We start from the raw sequence: 21,597 nt of genomic DNA, 5'->3' as shown, positions 1-21,597 counted from the left end.
AGCCTTGCCACGTGCTCATCCTCCAACCTTACAAGTGGTTGGGCATCAGTGCACTCAGTCTTTTCTACTTCTGGGACAGGGCCAGGTGGATGGGCTATGGAACCCTAGCGAATGGAGTCATCAAAAAGCAGAAGGGACAGCTTCATGACTGGGGGCTCAAACTGCTTGGCTGATTGGTAAGGGGGTGAGGTGGAAGCCGAATAACCAAGGTCCTCAAGTGCTAGCTCTGCACTTTCTGCAGTGTGTCACGTGAAAGATAATGGAAAGGAACTGGAGGCACTCTCAGCCATCCAATCTAACACATTTTCAACCTCTTGTGGACTCTCCTTTCATGCAGCAGTGCACGGCCTTACGAAATGGTGTAGACCGTCCTCTCACCTGCGTGCATCAGAGGAAGGTGTTTCATTTGGGCATGTAGCAGGCATAGAACAACCACATCATCTCCCTGCAGCAACTACACCACCGCCAGCAGCTACACCATCACCACCACTTCCACATCCCCTATATGCTCTACTCATTTTGGAAATGTTTTTTAGGTACACTACTCACACAGAGATAGCTGCAGTCTAGATTTATTGTTTACTCACACTACTCATATAGACACAGCGGTAGAGTCAAATTACAAATGTCAAAGAGATGGCTGTACAGTAGATTTCTTTTTTGCGCACACTACTTGTATAGACATAGCAGTACAGTCAGAGTACACACAGAGGCTTAAAGGCAGAGTACTCCCTCAGGCTGGGTTGCAGAGTACATACAGAGGCTTAAAGACATAGTACTCCCACAGGCGAAGGTGCAGAGTACATGCAGAGGCTTAAAGGCACAGTACTCCCACAAGTGGGGTTGCAGAGTAGACACAGTGGTTTTACGGCACAGTACTCCCACAGATATGGCTGCAGAGTACACACAGCAACTTTTTGGCACAGTACTCCAACAGGCAGGTGTGCAGAGTACACACAGAGACTTAAAGGCACAGTATACCCACAGGAGTGGGTGCAGAGTACACAAAGCAGCTTTTTGGCACAGTACTCCCACCGATATAGGTGCAGAGTACACACAGCTGCATTTGGCACAGTTCTCCCACTGAGACATGTGCAAAGTACACACAGAGGCTTTCTTGCAGTGTGCACAGTTGAATTCTGTCCCTCACTCCAGCTGAATCGTGTCCCTACACTAATCAGAGCAGAATGGTGGCTGCACGTGTGATGCGGCGTTTATACAGGCCGGGTCACGTGGTGCTCTGGCTAATCACAGCCATGTCAATACTTGGCATGGCTGAGATGGCTCCGGAAGTGACCACAGCCTAAAAGCTTGTTGATTGGCTGTGCTGCAGACTTTTAACAAACTTTACTAGGTATTCAAACACAAACAGAAAACCAGATATCCTGTTAAAAGTTCTTATTCAGGGTGTCTGGTATCAACCCCAAACTTCACAATTCGGGTTCGCTCATCCCTACCTCTGGGCTGTGCACCATTTTATTTTTAGAACACTGTTAATTCCATGGTGTTGAATATTTGAAACGGGGTTACATACAAAATACAGATATAAGTTGCAATGGGCAAACTAACTATGAGAGACTCTACAAGAGGGGGAGAGGGCCCTGCCCTTGTGGGTTTACTGACTGCAGTTTGAGGGTTAGGAGACGGTAGGTTGGGAGGTTGCAGAAGGTTCGGCGGTAGTGAAGTAGTAGTGGGAGTTATTGCAGGCTGAAAACTTCCGAATGTGATAGATAATTGGACGTGTTGCAACTCGGCGCACCATTGGATTTAAGCAAATCTGAGCATTTTGGGATTCAATTTTCACTAATCCAGCAAAATAATGACCGGGCTAGATGCTTTTAATAGCCAGGGAGGAGATAAAGAAAAATAAAAGATCATCCCATTGACTAGAAGCTCCCTTCACCCATCTTCTCGCTGATGCATTCCACTCGGTCCTTCACTCGCTCCCTACAGACTATGGATATTTCAGCTCTGAGTAGGCCTCACACACTTATTTCGAGCGCTATGGATATAACTGAATGAGGTGAGTGAGGAGCTGCAGCTGTATGACAGGGGAAGAGAGCTCTGGGACAGGAAAGTGTAATATTTTAATATTTTTCAAGTCCTTCCTTCCCCTTCATTTATTATGCTTTGGGGTCTGAAAAGACCTCAGAGCAGGCACGTAACAATAAAGTAATTGCTACCATGCACCAAAGAAATAATTGTGCCATTCTTGGCAGTAACTGAAAGTCCTCTCTTGATCCCATGGATCCTCTAAGTTACAAGTTCAAGATCAGCACATGGACTGAGGACATTGGTTCAGTGGCGAGGACTTAGACCAATGGTGGAGAACTTATGGCATGCGTGCCGGGGGGGGGCACTCAGAGCCCTCTCTGTGAGCATGCACACAGTTGCCACAGCACTCCAGCAAGGGCATAACAATCGTGGCCACAGAGGATGCGAGCACTAGCAGGTCCATGTGGATGGGCAGCCCACTGATGCCAACTTAACCCCGGACACACATTTAGCTGAAATGTATTGTGGTGCAGAGACCCACCGGCACCCAGCGCTGCAATACCCTCTGCTGCCCATTTAGAGTCTGTCAGCTTATGGAAGTGACATAATGTGCTGTCCACACCAGCATGCAAACGTCAGCTGTCAACTATACAGGAGGACATCACACGTCATGAGAGCGTGGAATGATGAGAACAATTGTTTATTTATTTTTAAAATATGCTGGAGAAGAATGGAAGGGGATGAGGATGGACAACATAATACCTGAATGGGTAACATTATGCCAGAATGGGGACATTATACCAGTGTGGGAGACATTATATCAGAATGGCAACATTATACCAAAATGGAGACAATATACCAGGATGGAGAACATTATACCAGAATGAGGACATAATACCAGGATGGGGACATTATACCAAGATGAGTGACACTATATCAGAATGGCGATATTATACCAGAATGGGAGACATTATACCAGGATGGTGACACTATATCACAATGGAGACATTATTCCAGGATGGGGGCATTATACCAGAATGGGGACATTATACCAAGATGGAGACATTATACTAATATGGGTGACATTATACCAATATGGATGACATTATACCAGGATAGGGGCACTATACCAGGATTGGGACATTATATAAGGATGGGACACACTATACCAGAATGGGACACACTGTGCCAGAATGGGCTATTATACCAGGATGGGGGACATTATACCAGAATGGGGACACTGTACCCGAAAGGGGAAATTATACAAGGATAGGAGACACTATACCAGAATGGGGACATTATACCAAGATGTATGAAATTATACCAGGATTGGGACATTACACAAGGATGGGAGACACTATACCAGAATAGGACACACTATGCCAGAATGGGTTATTATACCAGGATGGGAGACATTTTACCAGGATGGGGGCATTATTTCTGGATGGTTGACATTATGCCAAATGGGGACATTATACCAAGATGGGGGACATTATACCAAAATGGGGACACTGTACAAGAATGGAGACATTATACAAGAATGGCAGACACTATACCAGGATGGCGGCATTATACCAAGATGGAAGACATTATTCCAGGATACTTGACATTATACCAGAATGGGGACATTATAACGGGAAGGGACCCAATATGGCTGACATTGTTATAGCATGGGGCTCAGCTCAGTATGGGGGATATTATTACTGGAAGCAGCCAGAATGAGGACGTTATTACTGGAAGGGACCAGGATGGTGGAGATTATTACAAGAAGGAGCATTATTACATGAGGAGCCAACACACATGTCTTAGGCTATGTGCCCACGATGCAGAAATGCTCCGGATTTTTTCCTGAGCGTTTCTGCATCTCCCTGGCAGAAAAAACGCTTGCGGATTGTACATGCGGATTGTACATGCGTTTTTCCTGCCAGGGACAACCGGAAGTGAAGCGTTCTTCACATCCATTTCCGCATGTGGGTTGACAAGTGCTTTTCAAGCGATTTTAGCATGACTTGGAAAGTGCTTGACAACTTGGTCAAACTATATAAATCCATGCAAACAGCATGGATTTATTTATTGCGACTGTAGAATGTTAAAAAATAAAAAAACAAATATATACTTACCCTCTTATGGCTCCCGGAGTCTTGCTTCGATGCGTCTTGGCTTGCCGGCAGCTCGCGGTACACTGAAGGACCTGCCGTCACATGACTAGATGACGTCAGCGCAGGTCCTTCAGTCCACCGCGATCTGCCGGCAAGCGAAGGCAAGCACACCGGGGGCCGTCAGAAGTTAAATATAATATTTATTTTTTATTTTATTCTTTTTTTTACAGGTTCTATGGTACTCGGGTCTGGAGGAGAGTCTCCTCTTTTCCAGACCCGGGTACAATCCACACATTGAAATGCATGAAATCCGCATCTACATATGCAGTGATGCGGATTACACGCGTTCAAATGCAAGTTAATGGCGGCAAAAACGCTGCGCTTCCGCAAAATAATTGGTAGTGCTGCGTATTTTTCCACAATGGTAATCCGCAGCGGAAATTCCCGCAGTATGTGCACAGCACATGCGGATTATCATTGGGGAACATGGCAGGCCTTCTACCATGTGTTTTTTAAGCGTTTCTGCAGCAGAACTGCCACTGCGGAAACGCTTAAAAAACGAATTGTGGGCACACAGCCTTAAAGGATATAGAACGCTTCAAGGGCCCATACATCTGACATGCAGGTGGGGGCCCAGGTCCAAATTTTACACTGCACTCTATTTAAGCCACTACCTCAGAGTATAATACTGGCAATTGGAGCCCTCTTAATTTAGACAACATTTTATATGGAAAGATCTGAATCTGCTAGGTTACTAGGTTATTGCAGTTTATTTGCCCATAAAGAATTTCGGAACGTTTGCTTATCTCTAAACATAAAATAAAATAATGTCAAAATGACAGAGAGATAGATAATAGATAGATAATAGATAGATAATAGATAGATAGATAGATAATAGATAGATAGATAATAGATAGATAGATAGATAGATAGATAGATAGATAGATAGATAGATAATAGATAGATAGATATATGATAGATAGATAGATGATAGATAGATAATAGATAGATAGATGATAGATAGATAATAGATAGATAATAGATAGATAGATAATAGATAGATAGATATGAGATAGATAACAGATAGATAGATAGATAATAGATAGATAGATAATAGGTAGATAGATAATAGATAGATAATAGATAGATAATAGATAGATAGATAGATAGATAGATAATAGATAATAGATAGATAGATAATAGATAGATAGATAATAGATAGATAATAGATAGATAATAGATAGATAGATAGATAATAAATAGATAGATAGATAATAGATAGATAGATACTGTAAATAGAGATGAGATCGATACTCACTTTCTATGAGGATGCCATAATGATCCCTCCGCCCTGAGTTCTGCAGTCTCAGCTGTTAGTTAACTCTTTTATAACTGCAATTTAATATTTTACAACAGGAACATTATAAATCATTTACATCAGTTATAATTATAGTGTTGTATATTCTTTAAAAATGAGCTTGTAAACTGATCAAGGGTGTGAATATCATAGAGGTAGTTCATTAACTGTTTAGCTTCCCAGGATTGGTTGATCCCATTACTTTTGAAAGTGTGTAGAGCCATATATTATCTGTGTAGGGCCCCCCTCTCTTAGGACCCTGCACATAAGACCTGACACTCTACAGGTATGAAGACCCTGATAACAGGAGCTAGCACTCTACAGGTGCAAGGTGTTTATCCATAAGAACCGATACTGCTTTGATAATGTGTAAAGACCACTTGGGCAGGACTCCGCTTTCTTGGGATCCCGCGCTTAAGAGCTTTAATCTACAAAACAGATGACCTTCTCTTAAGAGCTGACAATCTAAAAGAGAGACTTTCAGTCCATATTTTCAGACGTGGGTGGAGTGGCATTTAAAGACTGTGTTATCATTACAAGAGTTATATATTGTCCTGGAGATTATAAGCGCAGCGATCGTAGCCAGCAAGCGGAGACTCATTCAGGTCTTGTGCCATCTCCAATTTCTGCAGCCAAACAAGTAAGGAGCAAAATTTTCATATTATTAATGTATGTTAAAAAAAAAATTCTGTGATATGATCCAATACAATGTGCTAATTATCTATATCATCTGTGATGGAGGTTATAGTGAATTGTACATGTACGTTTCATGGCTGCTTCCAAACCCTGTGGAGAAATGCTTGGAATCATCATACAGTCTTTTACTTATTATAATATTACCATTTTCATAGTTCTTGAGTGGCTTTGGTTTCACCAACCAGGACTTGATGAATAGCAGCTATTGTGGGAATGTTTCAGAGGAAGCATACAAGATCCTGCTAGAGAGGCAACTGCATGCAGCCTTACATTACCGAGCACAATGCGGAACGTCGGATGGAGTGGTATAAAGCCACCACCACTGGACTCTGGGTGAAGCGTATTCTGTGCAGTGAGGGGGTTACACTTCTCTACCTGGCATCTGATGGCTTAGTCTGGGTTTGGTGAATGCCAGGAAAACGTTACCCCCTGACTGCATTGTGCCCATATACAGAAGATGGAGGAGGATAATGCTATAGGCTTGTTATCAGGGGTCGGGCTTGGCCTCTTAGTTCCATTGAAGGGAAATCTTAATGCTTCAGCACAAGACATTGTGACAATTGTACCTTCTAGTTTTTTGGGGACAGTTTGGGGTTTGCCCTCTTCTATTCCCCATGACTGTGCCCAGTGCACAAGGTCCATAGAGACATGACGGGGGTTTGATGGAAGAACATGAGCACCCGCACAGAGCCCGGTCCTCAGCCCCATCAAACACCTATAATGGAGATTGTGTTCCTGGCCTCTCCCCGACATCAGTGTCTGACTTCACAAATGCTCTGGATGAAGGGGCAAAAATTCCTGCAGACCCCTCCAAAATGTTGCACAGGGAAAATATATATTTTTGTACCGTGTTAACCAGTAGATGGGAGGTCGGAAACACTCATGTAGGCATGATGAGCAGGGGCACATACCTTTGTCCATATGGTGTATACTGTAAGGGCCCTGCGGCACTAATATGAGTAAGAACTGCTGTGTATTACAAACTGCATGTGTGTGACCACCAACAAAAGCTTCAATGGGTGGACATGCGCAAGCTATGACTCATTAATTAGCAGGGTGTACTGTTTTAAGTCGATATTACAATACTCTCAGTACAGAAGCATTGTTTTTTTTTTTAATTGGACCTGTCACCAGATTTTATAATACAGATTGCATACATTAATAAATAGATCGCTTCTACCTGATAAGACTGGTACACTTATGATGAAAATCCATATTAGAAAGGCTGTATGATTCAGACATTAAAATCATATTTTTAATATCCATAAGAAAAGCTCTTAAAAAGTATTATAGTTATTTTGTCATGGATTTTCAAACTAACTCCACCAACCTCATCTGGACTAATAAACCTGTGCAGTCTGCATTGTGAAATCTGAAGACAGACCCACGTTAAGCGTAATCAATTGTGTATTTTGAAAGAGTAACTAATAGAGAGGAGAAAACTGATTTGTAACTAATTGAATGTGGTAAGTATTTCTCTAAAAAGTTGAATTTGTCAAAAATAAATTTTTCTGGTTTTGATTTGAACAAATCAAGCAAAATGGAGATTAGATGGCCACAGTTTTGCCAGATTGTTTATAGAGTCAGGAAGGTGTTAAAAAATAATAAATGATTATACTCCCCCGTCCTCAGTATGCCCCTCACCTTCCCTGCATCCACTGCTCCCGGCCTGGACCTTTTCTCGCTTCTGGTCCTTGGCTTCTCATCTTCAGACTTCCAGACTTCTCATTTTTGGTCTTCTGTAGTGTTGAGCGATACCTTCAGATATCAGGAAATATCGTATCGGATTGGATCGGGCCGATACCCAAAAAGTATCGGATATCGCCGATTCCGATACCGGAAACCAATGCAAGTCAATGGGACACAAATATCGGAATGAAAATAAACCCTTTCTTTCCTTGTAGGTTAATTCTACATGAAGTAAAACAACTAAGAATAATGTAGAATGTATTACATGAAAAGCCGGCAATTCAGCAGCGGCATTCACCGGTACCCGACAATTTACAACAGAAAGAATAGAGCTTCACACATAGATTAGGTAGATAGAACCATGTCAGTCACATATATATGAAGTACTGTGACAGTGTTGCTTACTGTACTTGTCATTTAGTGTAAAGGATTTATTTTAAAAAATATTAGTGTTTTCGTGCACCGTCTCTTAAAGAAAGCCGGCCGGCAATTCAGCATCTGTACCCGACAATTTATAATAGACAGAATAGAGCTTCACACATAGATTAGATAGATAGAAACATGTCAGTCACATATATATGAAGTACTGTGACAGTGTTGCTTACTGTACTTGTCATTTAGTGTAAAGGATTTATTTAAAAAAATATTAGTGTTTTCATGCACCGTCTCTTTAAGAAAGCCGGCCGGCAATTCAGCAGCGGTACCCGACAATTTATAACAGACAGAATAGAGCTTCACACATAGATTAGATAGATAGAAACATGTCAGTCACATATATATGAAGTACTGTGACAGTGTTGCTTACTGTACTTGTCATTTAGTGTAAAGGATTTATTTAAAAAAATATTAGTGTTTTCGTGCACCGTCTCTTTGAGAAAGCCGGCCAGCAATTCAGCATCTGTACCCGACAATTTATAATAGACAGAATAGAGCTTCACACATAGATTAGATAGATAGAAACATGTCAGTCACATATATATGAAGTACTGTGACAGTGTTGCTTACTGTACTTGTCATTTAGTGTAAAGGATTTATTTAAAAAAATATTAGTGTTTTCGTGCACCGTCTCTTTGAGAAAGCCGGCCAGCAATTCAGCATCTGTACCCGACAATTTATAATAGACAGAATAGAGCTTCACACATAGATTAGATAGATAGAAACATGTCAGTCACATATATATGAAGTACTGTGACAGTGTTGCTTACTGTACTTGTCATTTAGTGTAAAGGATTTATTTAAAAAAATTTTAGTGTTTTCGTGCACCGTCTCTTTAAAAAAGCCGGCCGGCAATTCAGCATCTGTACCCGACAATTTATAACAGACAGAATAGAGCTTCACACATAGATAAGATAGATAGAAACATGTCAGTCACATATATATGAAGTACAGTGACAGTGTTGGTTACTGTACTTGTCATTTAGTGTTAAAATAAAGGATTTATTTAAAAAAAAAATGGCGTGGGGTTCCCCTTAATTTTATGCTCTAGCGGAGGTTAAGCAGACAGCTGGGGAAAATGTTTGAAGCCTGGGAAGGGGGTAATACCCACGGAGCTTCCCAGGCTACTAATATCAGCCCCCAGCTGAATACCTAGCCTTTACTAGCTATTAAAATGGGGGAACCCCCCAAAAAAAATAACGTGGGGTCCCCCCTAATTTAATAGCTAGCACAGGCTAGGCAGACAGCTGGGGGCTGATATTAATAGCCCAGGAAGGGTGCCATGAATATTGGCCCCCTCCCAGGCTAGAAACACCAGCCGTCAGCCGCCCCAGAAATGGCGCATCCATAGGATGCGCCAATTCTGGCACTTAGCCTCGCTCTTCCCACTGCCCTGTAGCGGTGGCAGTGGGGTAATAGGGCTGGGGTTGATGTCAGCTTATAATGCCAGATGACATCAAGCCCAGGTTAGTAATGGAGAGGCGTCTATAAGACACCCCCATTACTAACCCCATAGTCAAAGTTAAAGAAAAACACAAACACCCAGAATAAAGTCCTTTAATTGAAATAAACACACAATTCTTTATTGTTCTAAATTAAACCATACTTACCATCACGCCCATTCCAGCTGAAGCCAACGATCTCCTGCAATAAAAGAAAAATAATAAAGCAACATCATCCTTACCTTTCAATGGTTCCCAGGACAGCTTCAGCTCTGCTACATCGAGATGACAGGCTGGACCGCAGCAGAACGCTGCCATCCAGCCTGTCATCCCGCAGACACTGAGAAGCGCAGGCATGCTTGCGCTCCTCAGTGTCTCTCTGTGACGTCATCCAGATGAGCCGAGTTCATGTCCAATGAACTCAGCTCACCTCATGCACGTCACTGACAGCGTGGGAAAATTCTCCTGCACTCAGCGCTTCAGCGTTAGAATTCTCCCACGCTGTCAGTGACATACATGAGGTGAGGTCATGTCCAATGAACTCAGCTCACCTCATGCACGTCACTGACAGCGTGGGAAAATTCTCACGCTAAAGTGCTGAGTGCAGGAGAATTTTCCCACGCTGTCAGTGACGTACATGAGGTGAGCTGAGTTCATTGGACATGACCTCGGCTCATCTGGATGCCGTCACAGCCAGACACTGAGGAGTGGAAGCATGCCTGCGCTTCTCAGTGTCTGCGGGATGAAAGGCTGGATGGCGGCGTTCTGCTGCGGTCCAGCCTGTCATCTCGATGTAGCAGAGCTGAAGCTGTCGTGGGAGCCATGGAAAGGTAAGGATGAGGTTGCTTTATTATTTTACTTTTATTGCAGGAGATCGTTGGCTTCAGCTGGAATGGGCGTGATGGTAAGTATGGTTTAATTTAGAACAATAAAGAATTGTGTGTTTATTTCAATTAAAGGACTTTATTCTGGGTGTTTGTGTTTTTTTAAATACTTTACTAGAAATTCATGGTGGTCATGTCTAATATTGGCGTGACCCCATGAATTTCGGGCTTAGGGCCAGCTGATAATGCCAAGCTGGCCTTAACCCCTTTATTACCCAGTGAGCCACCGCACCAGGGCCCTGGATGAGTTGGGTACAGCGCCAGAAGATGGCGCTTCTATGAAAGCGCCATTTTCTGGGGCGGCTGCGGACTGCAATTTGCAGCGGGGGTGGCCCAGAAAGCTTGGGTCTCCCTGCGCTGCGGATTCCAGCCCCCAGCTGCCTAGTTGTATCTGGCTGGGCACAAAAATAGGGCGAAGCCCCACGCATTTTTTTTTTAAATTATTTCATGAAATTCATGGAATAATTAAGAAAAAAAGGGCTTCCCTATATTGTTGTGTCCGGCTAGGTACAAATAGGCAGCTGGTGGTTGGGGGCAGCCCGTTCCTGCCTGCTGTACCTGACTGGACACAAATATAGGGCGAAGCCCCACATAATTTTTTTTTAATTATTTCATGAATTTCCTGAAATAATTAAAAAAAAATTGACGTGGGGCTTTGCACTATATTTGTGTCCAGCCAGGTACAGCAGGCAGGAACGGGCTGCTCCCAACCACCAGCTGCCTATTTGTACCTGGTTGGACACAACAATATAGGGAAGCCCTTTTTTTCTTAATTATTCCATGAATTTCATGAAATAATTAAAAAAAACAATACGTGGAGCTTCTCCCTATTTTTGTGTCCAGCCAGGTACAACTAGACAGCTGGGGGATGGAATCTGCAGCGCAGGGAGGCCCAAGCTTTCTGCCCCCCCGCTGAAAATTGCAGTCTGCAACCGCCCCGGAAAATGGCGCGTTCATAGAAGCTGGATGCTGTACCTGGCTGGCATACAAAAATATGGCGAAGCCCACGTCAAAAGTTTTGGGAAAAATTAATTAAAAAATAAATAATAATTTAGGGACTGCATCTTTATTAACTCCTCAAATGTCAGTGTTAAAATAAAGGATTTATTTAAAAAAAAAAATGGCGTGGGATCCCCCATAATTTTAGTCTCTAGCGGAGGTTAAGCAGACGGCTGGGGCAGATGTTTGAAGCCTGGGAAGGGGGTAAAACCCACGGAGCTTCCCAGGCTACTAATATCAGCCCCCAGCTGAATACCTAGCCTTTACTAGCTATTAAAATGGGGGACCCCCCCAAAAAAAATGACGTGGGGTCCCCCCTATTTTAATAGCTAGCAAAGGCTAGGCAGACAGCTGGGGGCTGATATTAATAGCCCAGGAAGGGTGCCATGAATATTGGCCCCCTCCCAGGCTAGAAACACCAGCCGTCAGCCGCCCCAGAAATGGCGCATCCATAGGATGCGCCAATTCTGGTGCTTAGCCTCGCTCTTCCACGCTGCCCTGGTGCGGTGGCAGGGGGTAATAGGGCTGGGGTTCATGTCAGCGCCAGCTGCCATGAAGCCCAGGTTAGTAATGATGGGCGTCTATAAGACACCCCCATTACTAACCTACAAAGTGTTAAAAAGAAAAAACACACACTACACCCAGAAAAAAATAATTTATTTGAAATAAAACACACAATTTTATTTAATTCTTAGTTTACTAAAAATAATAGTTACCTGTCCACGTTCCTGCGCTGATCTCCCATGCACAGCTGTCACATCTGGAGATGGTGACAGCTGTCATGGCTGCTGTAAGCTCACGCTGCCGGGAACACGTCCGCTCCCGGCAGCGGGAGCCACTGACTGAGGTCACCGGAGTGCATTCAGGCAGCGCAGCTCCGGAGACCTCCTTTACGGCATTGCTGTACCGTGGGAATTTCTCACGATACAGCAGGGCCGTAAAGGAGCTAACCGAAGCAGCGCTGCCTGAACTCCGGTGAACCCTTACGGCCCCGTCATTCTAGCGGCGGCAGCGGTTCAGAGCGGTCACATTCTATGTGGCTGCTCTGAACTGGAGATCTTCGTGGGACACTCGTGGACTACTACGGAGGGGTAAGGATAAGGTTGTGGTTTATTATTTTATATTTTATTACAGGAAATCGATGGCTTCGGGGAATTAGGTGTCTAGGTGAGTATAGGTGTAGTTTTTTATTTTTTACTTTATTTTAGGTGGCGATCGGCGGGGACAGGTAATGTATGAACTAATTTCTTTTAGGTAACCACTGGCCACCAATGACATGTATCTAACATTTATTGGGGACACAGTAGGGCAATTTAAATAGCAGGATCAGGCTGATGGGAACTACTGCTCCCATCGAGCTGATCCTGCTGGCAGGAGTGGACGGGGGACAGACATAGGCCGATGGGAGTAGTAGTGTCACATCGGCCTATGTCTGCCTGCATGCACAGACACCGCGCACACCCGCACAAACATCGCACACACACCCCGCACACACACCCCGCACACACACTAATCATGACGGGTCTGGGAGGTGAGGCTGACCTGTGCGGCCGTGGGAAAGTTCATGTGAGTTCATGCAGTCAAGCATGAACTCACATGAACCCTCTGAGGGCACCGCGGCGACTTCAAATGAACAGCTGATCGGCATCACCTGATACCTCAGCTGTTCATTTGAAATAACCGGCCGGAAAGCGCAGCACAGAACGGGAAAGCCGGCGGTGAAGTCTTTTCACTGCCGGCTTCCCCGCCCGGGTCCTTCGCTCCTTGGTGCTGCGCTCCCCGCCCGATCCTAATTTACGATTGGGATTGGAGGTGGCGAGGGGAGCAGAGGATCGGGGTGGGAGGCTGCGGGGAAGCAGTATGGGGCTGTGTGATTGTTTAAAAGCCGGCGGCTTTTTACCGCCCGCCGGCTTTTAAACAATCAGGAGAATTCTCCCCCGCTGGGATGGCATTCTGATGACAGGCTGGATCGCGCTGCCATCCAACTTGTCATCCTTCACAGACACTGCAGAGCGCAGGCATTATGGGAACTTCCGATTCCGGTATCCGATATTGTAAAAGTATCGGAATTAAGTATCGGAATTCCGATACCGCGAATATCGGCCGATACCCGATATTACAGTATAGGAATGCTCAACACTAGTCTTCTGTCAGAGATCTTTCAGTGCTGACTAGGCGTGACCCATGTGACCATGTCATGAGACTTAGCCAGTGCCAGAAGATTCCAGATAAAAGAGAGAAGGGCGGAAGAGAGGAGACAAGAAGAGAGGAAACCTGAAGATGAGAAGACCAAACCGAAGACCAAAGTCCCAAAGCGAGCAGAGCACAAGGCGCAGAGCTTTGCCGGCAGGACAGGTGAGTATAACATTTTATTATTTCTTTGCCCCTTCCCTCCCTTTTCTTTGGGGTTTTTTGAGACCTCAGAGCATTGTAAACATTTTTTCGGGGCCAAATCAAAATTTGTTTGAAGAGAATTAAATCTGTCAGCTAATTCAAGCAAATTTATTGTTGAAAGATTCACTCATCTTTAGTAACTAAACTTTGAAATAATTTTTCATATATATGTGTCACCCTGGCCTGGATGCCACAAGTGTAAATAAAGCTGTGTCTGAGAGCAAGGGGGAGGTTCTCAGGTTAGGGGAAAAATAGCATGCAATGCCTCCTGTCTCAGGCCAGTAGGGGGAGCAGGCTGCCCCTATAAAAACTGGTACTGGGGGCAGGGTTAGAGAGGACTGGATGACCTGTCTCAGCACTGAGACGTGTCCCGGAGCAGAGCAGGGACAGAAAGTTGTATTGCACCTAAGAGGAAGTGTGGCAGGAGGAGAGCCACAAGCCAGAGACAAGAGGCGAAGTGAGCCTGTCTTGGCAGATAGAGGACTTAATCTACCAGACTTTGGTGTCTGAGGCTGGGAGGATTCTACATCCTCCAGCAGAGAACCAGTCCGCAAGGGACTATTTATTCCTTAGCCTAAGAAGCCTGGAGGCCCTGCCACAACAGAAGGGACCAGCAAAGCCGTACAAGGCTGGGCGCAGAAAGGAACCCACGTCGCAGGCCATACAGGCGAGAATACACGGAGATCTCGGAAACGTGGGCTGTTACCCCATAAGGAGGAGATAGCCAGAAGGAGCACAGAAAGCACAGTGGGCCTACACCCTCACCCTGACCAGGGCCAATTTCCCAGTTGCTCTCAGACATCCAGGTCCCCTCCTAGCCGGGACTGCTTGTGGGTGAATTTACCTGTTCTAGTAAAGACCCTGGACTGCAACCTGTTGTCTGTGTGCTCCTTGCTCCTCCAGCACTATCAGCACTGGGACTCTCACTACCATCACTCCCAACATCCACTACACTGCCCTGGGGCCACACTCTTCCCGTGGGGAGTCACACCATCCCAGCTGCATACATCATCAGCCCCAGCGGTCTGCCTTGCAGCGGTGGTTCCTAATGACCGCAAATCCACGGGTGGCGTAGTCGGACATAATCATCAGCACATAACGGACTACCACTGGCCTGACCACCCTGAGCCACGGAATCGGGTTGCCACTACTACTCCCACCGTTTCCCTATTGCCCGGATCCGAGTGCCCCACGGCCCAGGGGGCGAGTCAGCTTTGGCGTAGTCGGCAGGATTGCAACCAACCCGCCACCAACGGGTATTGCGTGCCTAGAAAAGACTTTGCACTTACCTGAAAAGAGGTTTCCCGCCATCCAGAGCCGTTTTCCGCCATTTCCAGCCGTCTCCCGCCATCTTCCATCGGTTCCCGCCATCTTCAGCCGTTTTCCCGCCATCGGACGCCATCTTCAGGATGCCGCGCGGGAAGAAGAGGGGCATGGACGCCCAAATGGCGTGAGATCCGAAGCTCCGCCCCACGCACCGATGCTGCGCAAGGTCGTGGAAGGGAGAGAGAGCGACGCTGACGTCATCAGGACGCGACGCAAGGTCCTTGTCCAGAGCAGCAGCAGTGGAGCCACGGCCTACAGAAGAGGATCATCGAAAGGTAGGCCACGCTTAACTAGGGGGGAGGAAGATGTCGGATACAGAGGCAGCCACTACCACCAACGCAGCTGCAGCAGCGGTGATGCCCTTTTCCTTGCCCTACATCCCTGGAGCGGCCTGGCTGCCCAAGTACTCAGGGGAGCCCCATACCCTAACTTACTTTAAGGAAAGGCTATACAGTGTGTTCCAGGTTTACCCCCTGACAGAGGAACAGAAGGTCAGCATATTAACAGGGCAGTTAACTGGCGCAGGCCAGAGGGAGGTAAAATCATGGCCCACTGAGGAGAAAAGGACTGTGAAGGGTATTCTGGCCCGACTGTGGGGTACCTTTGACACACGTACCTCCGCTGAAATTAAAATGAGGTTCTATGGGTGTAAGCAGCGGGCACAGGACAGCATCAGAGACTATGCCCTAAATTTGCAGGAAGCCCTAAGGGCCATCCAACAAACTGACCATGGCAGTGTGCAGGAAACGGATAAACTACTAACAGAACAATTCATAGAAGGTCTGCTGTCCAGCACCCATAGGGCCCAACTGCGCCTCATGTTCTTTCAGAACCCTAATCTGACCTTTGCCCAATTTAAGGACAGGGCCATAAGGGTGCTCCGTGAACCTGCAAGCAGTGGCGCTATAAACCCCCGGCGCCCTGCTCTCACCTACCACCAGGAGGCGGCGCCCTCTTCTATGGACCCCGTGGGGGCTGATTCACAGGCCCTGAATCAAGCCCCGTCGAAAGACCTGCACCACCAAGTCCAGGAGCTGACCAGGAGCGTCGCGGCATTGACCAGGACCGTCCAGGGGTTGCAAGTGGACCCATCAAGACCCATCGAGTTGGCTTCAAGTCCGGAGGATGTCCCGTGGCGTCGACAGAGGAGGATCCCGTCGTTCCGAGGGAGGCCCACAGACCGCTACGCAGAGGATGGACAGCCCATTTGCCGTCGATGCACCAGCCCGGACACATTTCCAGGTACTGTAATTTAAACGGGTCCAACCTGGGGCAGAGGGCCAACCCCCAGGCATAAAATAACCAGGCCCTTATAATTGGCGTGATAAGTACGTTGGGGGGCACCCGGTTTTACCCGTGGTGCTGGACGGTATCCCCATGAGCGCCTTGCTGGATACTGGGTCGCAAGTAACCACTATCCCTTATGTACTTTTTAAGCAGTATTGGACTGATGCCGATATCACACGGTATCCAGACAGTAACTTGAGCATCATCGCCAGTAATGGCTTACCCGTGCCGCAGATGGGGTTCAAGGAGATGACCATTAAAATTGGTAAAGTTGAACTACCGGCACAGGGAGTAATTATTGTGGACATTGACCGTTGTGAAAGTCACCCTAAAATAACTGTGGGTACTAACGTGATTGAAAATTGTCTTTCAGAAGTAATTGTAATTCTACAACAGGTGGTGGTGAATGCTAGTTCCAGCCAACAGAGAGTCCTCAACAAGGTGATAAAAGCCCTGATGAGACGGCAGCAGGTAGAACTGTCTGGTGGTGAGATCGGTAGCGTAAGACTGAGTGACCCATTCCCCATTTCCATGCCTCCCAAAAGTGAAATGATGATCTGGTGTCGGACTGCAATCGGGTTGAGAGGTAGAGACTACCATGCCATGGTAGAACCCGTGTACTCAGACAGCAGGCCCACCATTTTGACAGCCTGGGGGGTGGTTGATGTCCATCATGGGAGGGTGCCCGTCCGCATCCTCAACATTGGGGAGAGGGAAGTACACTTACCCAGGTATGCTACACTCGCCAAACTGTTTGTTGTCGAACACAAAGCTATCAGGGCCGTGGAACCCTTGCCTCCATCTCCACAGGCGGAGGGTAATGGCTCCCAGAAACAAAAGGAGGACTGGTGCCAGAAACTCCATGTGGGTGCTGACTAGAGATGATCGGTGTTCGACTAGAACTGTTCGCCAATCTCAAATTCGAGCTGTTTTGGGCGGTGTTCGAGTTGTTCGACGAACCTGAACGATTTGAAAAAATTCGGCTGTTCGAGGTAATGTTCGATGCACCAAAAGCGTGTCCTGCATGTCTGGCGCTATTTAGAGCACCAATCATGCAGGGATTGTCTGCCACTCACTGTAATGCCACAGCCATGGTGGTTGTGGCATTACAGTGATTGCCCAAATCGATGGGAACAGTGCTCACAGTGAAACATGAAAAGCCGGCAATTCAGCAGCGGCATACACCGGTACCCGACAATTTAGAACAGAAAGAATAGAGAATCACACATAGATTAGATAGATAGAAACATGTCAGTCACACATATAAGAAGCACAGTGACAGTGTTGCTTACTGTACTTGTCATTTAGTGTAAAGGATTTATCAAAAAAAATAATAGTGTTTTCATGCACCGTCTCTTTAAAAAAGCCGGCCGGCAATTCAGCATCTCTACCCGACAATTTAGAATAGAAGGAATAGAGAATCACACATAGATTAGATAGATAGAAACATGTCAGCCACATATATACGAAGTACAGTGACAGTGTTGGTTACTGTACTTGTCATTTAGTATTAAAATAAAGGATTTATTATTAAAAAAAATTGGCGTGGGGTTCCCCGTAATTTTAGTCCATAGGATGCGCCAATTCTGGCACTTAGCCTCGCTCTTCCACGCTGTCCTGGTGCGGTGGCAGGGGGTAATAGGGTTGGGGTTGATGTCAGCTTATAATGCCAGCTGACATCAAGCCCAGGTTAGTAATGGAGAGGCGTCTATAAGACAACCCCATTACTAACCCCATAGTCAAAGTTAAAAGAAAACACAAACACCCAGAATAAAGTCCTTTAATTGAAATAAAGACACATTCCTTTATTGTTCTAAATTAAACCATACTTACCGTCACGCCCATTCCAGCTGAAGCCAACGATCTCCTGCAATAAAAGAAAAATAATAAAGCAACCTCATCCTTACCTTTCCATGGTTCCCACGACAGCTTCAGCTCTGCTACATCGAGATAACAGGCTGTACCGCAGCAGAACGCTGCCATCCAGCCTGTCATCCCGCAGACACTGAGGAGCGCAGGCATGCTTGCGCTCTGCAGTGTCTGGCTGTGACGGCATAAAGATGAGACGAGTTCAAGTCCAATGAACTCGGCGCACCTCATGCACGTCACTGACAGCGTGGGAGAATTCTCCTGCACTCAGCACTTCAGCGTGAGAATTCTCCCACGCTGTCAGTGACGTGCATGAGGTCAGCTGAGTTCATTGGACATGAATGAGCTCACCTCATGCACGTCACTGACAGCGTGGGAGAATTCTCACGCTGTAGCGCTGAGTGCAGGAGAATTTTCCCACGCTGTCAGTGACGTGCATGAGGTGAGCTGAGATCATTGGACATGAATGAGCTCACCTCATGCACGTCACTGACAGCGTGGGAAAATTCTCCTGCACTCAGCGCTTCAGCGTGAGAATTTTCCCACGCTGTCAGTGACGTGCATGAGGTGAGCTCATTCATGTCCAATGAACTCAGCTGACCTCATGTACGTCACTGACAGCGTGGGAGAATTTTCACGCTGAAGTGCTGAGTGCAGGAGAATTCTCCCACGCTGTCAGTGACGTGCATGAGGTGCGCCGAGTTCATTGGACATGAGCTTGTCTCATCTTTATGCCGTCACAGCGAGACACTGAGGAGCGCAAGTATGCCTGCGCTTCTGAGTGTCCGCGGGATGACAGGCTGGATGGCAGCGTTCTGCTGCGGTCCAGCCTGTCATCTCGATGTAGCAGAGCTGAAGCTGTCGTGGGAACCATGGAAAGGTAAGGATGAGGTTGCTTTATTATTTTACTTTTATTGCAGAAGACATTGGCTTCAGCTGGAATGGGCGTGACGGTAAGTATGGTTTAATTTAGAACAATAAAGAATTGTGTGTTTATTTCAATTAAAGGACTTTATTCTGGGTGTTGTGTTTTTTTAAATACTTTACTAGAAATTCATGGTGGTCATGTCTAATATTGGCGTGACCCCATGAATTTCGGGCTTAGGGCCAGCTGATAATGCCAAGCTGGCCTTAACCCTTGATTACCCAGTGAGCCACCGCACCAGGGCCCTGGATGAGTTGGGTACAGCGCCAGAAGATGGCGCTTCTATGAAAGCGCCATTTTCCGGGGCGGCTGCGGACTGCAATATGCAGCGGGTGGGGTCCAGAAAGCTTGGGCCTCCCTGCGCTGCAGATTCCAGCCTCCAGCTGCCTAGTTGTACCTGGCTGGGCACAAAAATAGGGCGAAGCCCCACGCATTTTTTTTTTAAATTATTTCATGAAATTCATGGAATAATTAAGAAAAAAATGGCTTCCCTATATTGTTGTGTCCAACCAGGTACAAATAGGCAGCTGGTGGTTGGGGGCAGCCCGTCCCTGCCTGCTGTACCTGGCTGGACACAAATATAGTGCGAAGCCCCACGTCAATTTTTTTTTAATTATTTCATGAAATAATTTTTTTAAAAAAGGGCTTCCCTATATTGTTGTGTCTGGCCAGGTACAAATAGGCAGCTGGTGGTTGGGGGCAGCCCGTTCCTGCCTCCTGTACCTGACTGGACACAAATATAGGGCGAAGCCCCACGTCAATTTTTTTTAAATTATTTCAGGAAATTCATGAAATAATGAAAAAAAAATTGATGTGGGGCTTCGCCCTATATTTGTGTCCAGTCAGGTGCAGCAGGCAGGAACGGGCTGCTCCCAACCACCAGCTGCCTATTTGTACCTAGCCGGACACAACAATATAGGGAAGCCCTTTTTTTCTTAATTATTCCATGAATTTCATGAATTTAAAAAAAAAATACGTGGAGCTTCGCCCTATTTTTGTGTCCAGCCAGGTACAACTAGGCAGCTGGGGGCTGGAATCTGCAGCGCAGGGAGGCCCAAGCTTTCTGGGCCCCACCCGCTGCAAATTGCAGTCCGCAGCCGCCCCGGAAAATGGCGCGTTCATAGAAGCGCCATCTTCTGGCGCTGTACCCAACTCATCCAGGGCCCTGGTGCGGTGGCTCACTGGGTAATAAAGGGGTTAAGGCCAGCTTGGCATTATCAGCTGGCCCTAAGCCCGAAATTCATGGGGTCACGCCAATATTAGACATGACCACCATGAATTTCTAGTAAAGTATTTAAAAAAAACACAAACACCCAGAAAAAAGTCCTTTAATTGAAATAAACACACAATTCTTTATTGTTCTAAATTAAACCATACTTACCGCCACGCCCATTCCAGCTGAAGCCAATGATCTCCTGCAATAAAAGTAAAATAATAAAGCAACATCATCCTTACCTTTCCATGGCTCCCACGACAGCTTCAGCTCTGCTACATCGAGATGACAGGCTGGACCGCAGCAGAACGCTGCCATCCATACTGTCATCCCGCAGACACTGAGAAGCGCAGGCATGCTTGCGCTACTCAGTGTCTGGTTGTGACGGCATCCAGATGAGCCGAGGTCATGTCCAATGAACTCGGCTCACCTCATGCACGTCACTGACAGCGTGGGAAAATTCTCACGCTGAAGCGCTGAGTGCAGGAGAATTTTCCCACGCTGTCAGTGACGTACATGAGGTGAGCCGAGTTCATTGTCGGCTCATCTGGATGCCGTCACAGTCAGACACTGAGGAGCGCAAGCATGCCTGCGCTTCTCAGTGTGTGCGGCATGGCAAGCTGGATGGCAGCGTTCTGCTGCGGTCCAGCCTGTCATCTCGATGTAGCAGAGCTGGAGCTGTCCTGGGAACCATGGAAAGGTAAGGATGAGGTTGCTTTATTATTTTTCTTTTATTGCAGGAGATCGTTGGCTTCAGCTGGAATGGGCGTGATGGTAAGTATGGTTTAATTTAGAACAATAAAGAATTGTGTCTTTATTTCAATTAAAGGACTTTATTCTGGGTGTTTGTGTTTTTTTTTTAACTTTGACTATGGGGTTAGTAATGGGGGTGTCTTATAGACGCCTCTCCATTACTAACCTGGGCTTGATGTCAGCTGGCATTATAAGCTGACATCAACCCCAACCCTATTACCCCCTGCCACCGCA

The 21,597-nt window shown here is 46.2% G+C and overlaps 1 long non-coding RNA gene across 2 annotated transcripts in view; it reads right to left on the bottom strand.

Annotated features, from left to right (window-relative positions):
* LOC141258830 (uncharacterized) overlaps nt 1–21,597 on the bottom strand; it is a 153,384-nt gene that overhangs the window by 58,386 nt on the left and 73,401 nt on the right. For both annotated transcript variants that reach the window (XR_012318340.1, XR_012318339.1), the window contains exon 2: nt 5,413–5,486. This is a non-coding gene — a long non-coding RNA (uncharacterized lncRNA). The remainder of the gene's footprint in view (nt 1–5,412; nt 5,487–21,597) is intronic.

This window comes from Phyllobates terribilis, unplaced genomic scaffold (genome assembly GCF_046119375.1).
Source record: "Phyllobates terribilis strain yellow unplaced genomic scaffold, ASM4611937v1 Scaffold_3__8_contigs__length_932513732, whole genome shotgun sequence".
In the NCBI taxonomy this organism is placed as follows: Eukaryota; Metazoa; Chordata; class Amphibia; order Anura; family Dendrobatidae; genus Phyllobates; species Phyllobates terribilis.
Note: the sequence above shows the minus strand (reverse complement) of the source record. Positions and strands in the feature narration are given on the sequence as shown.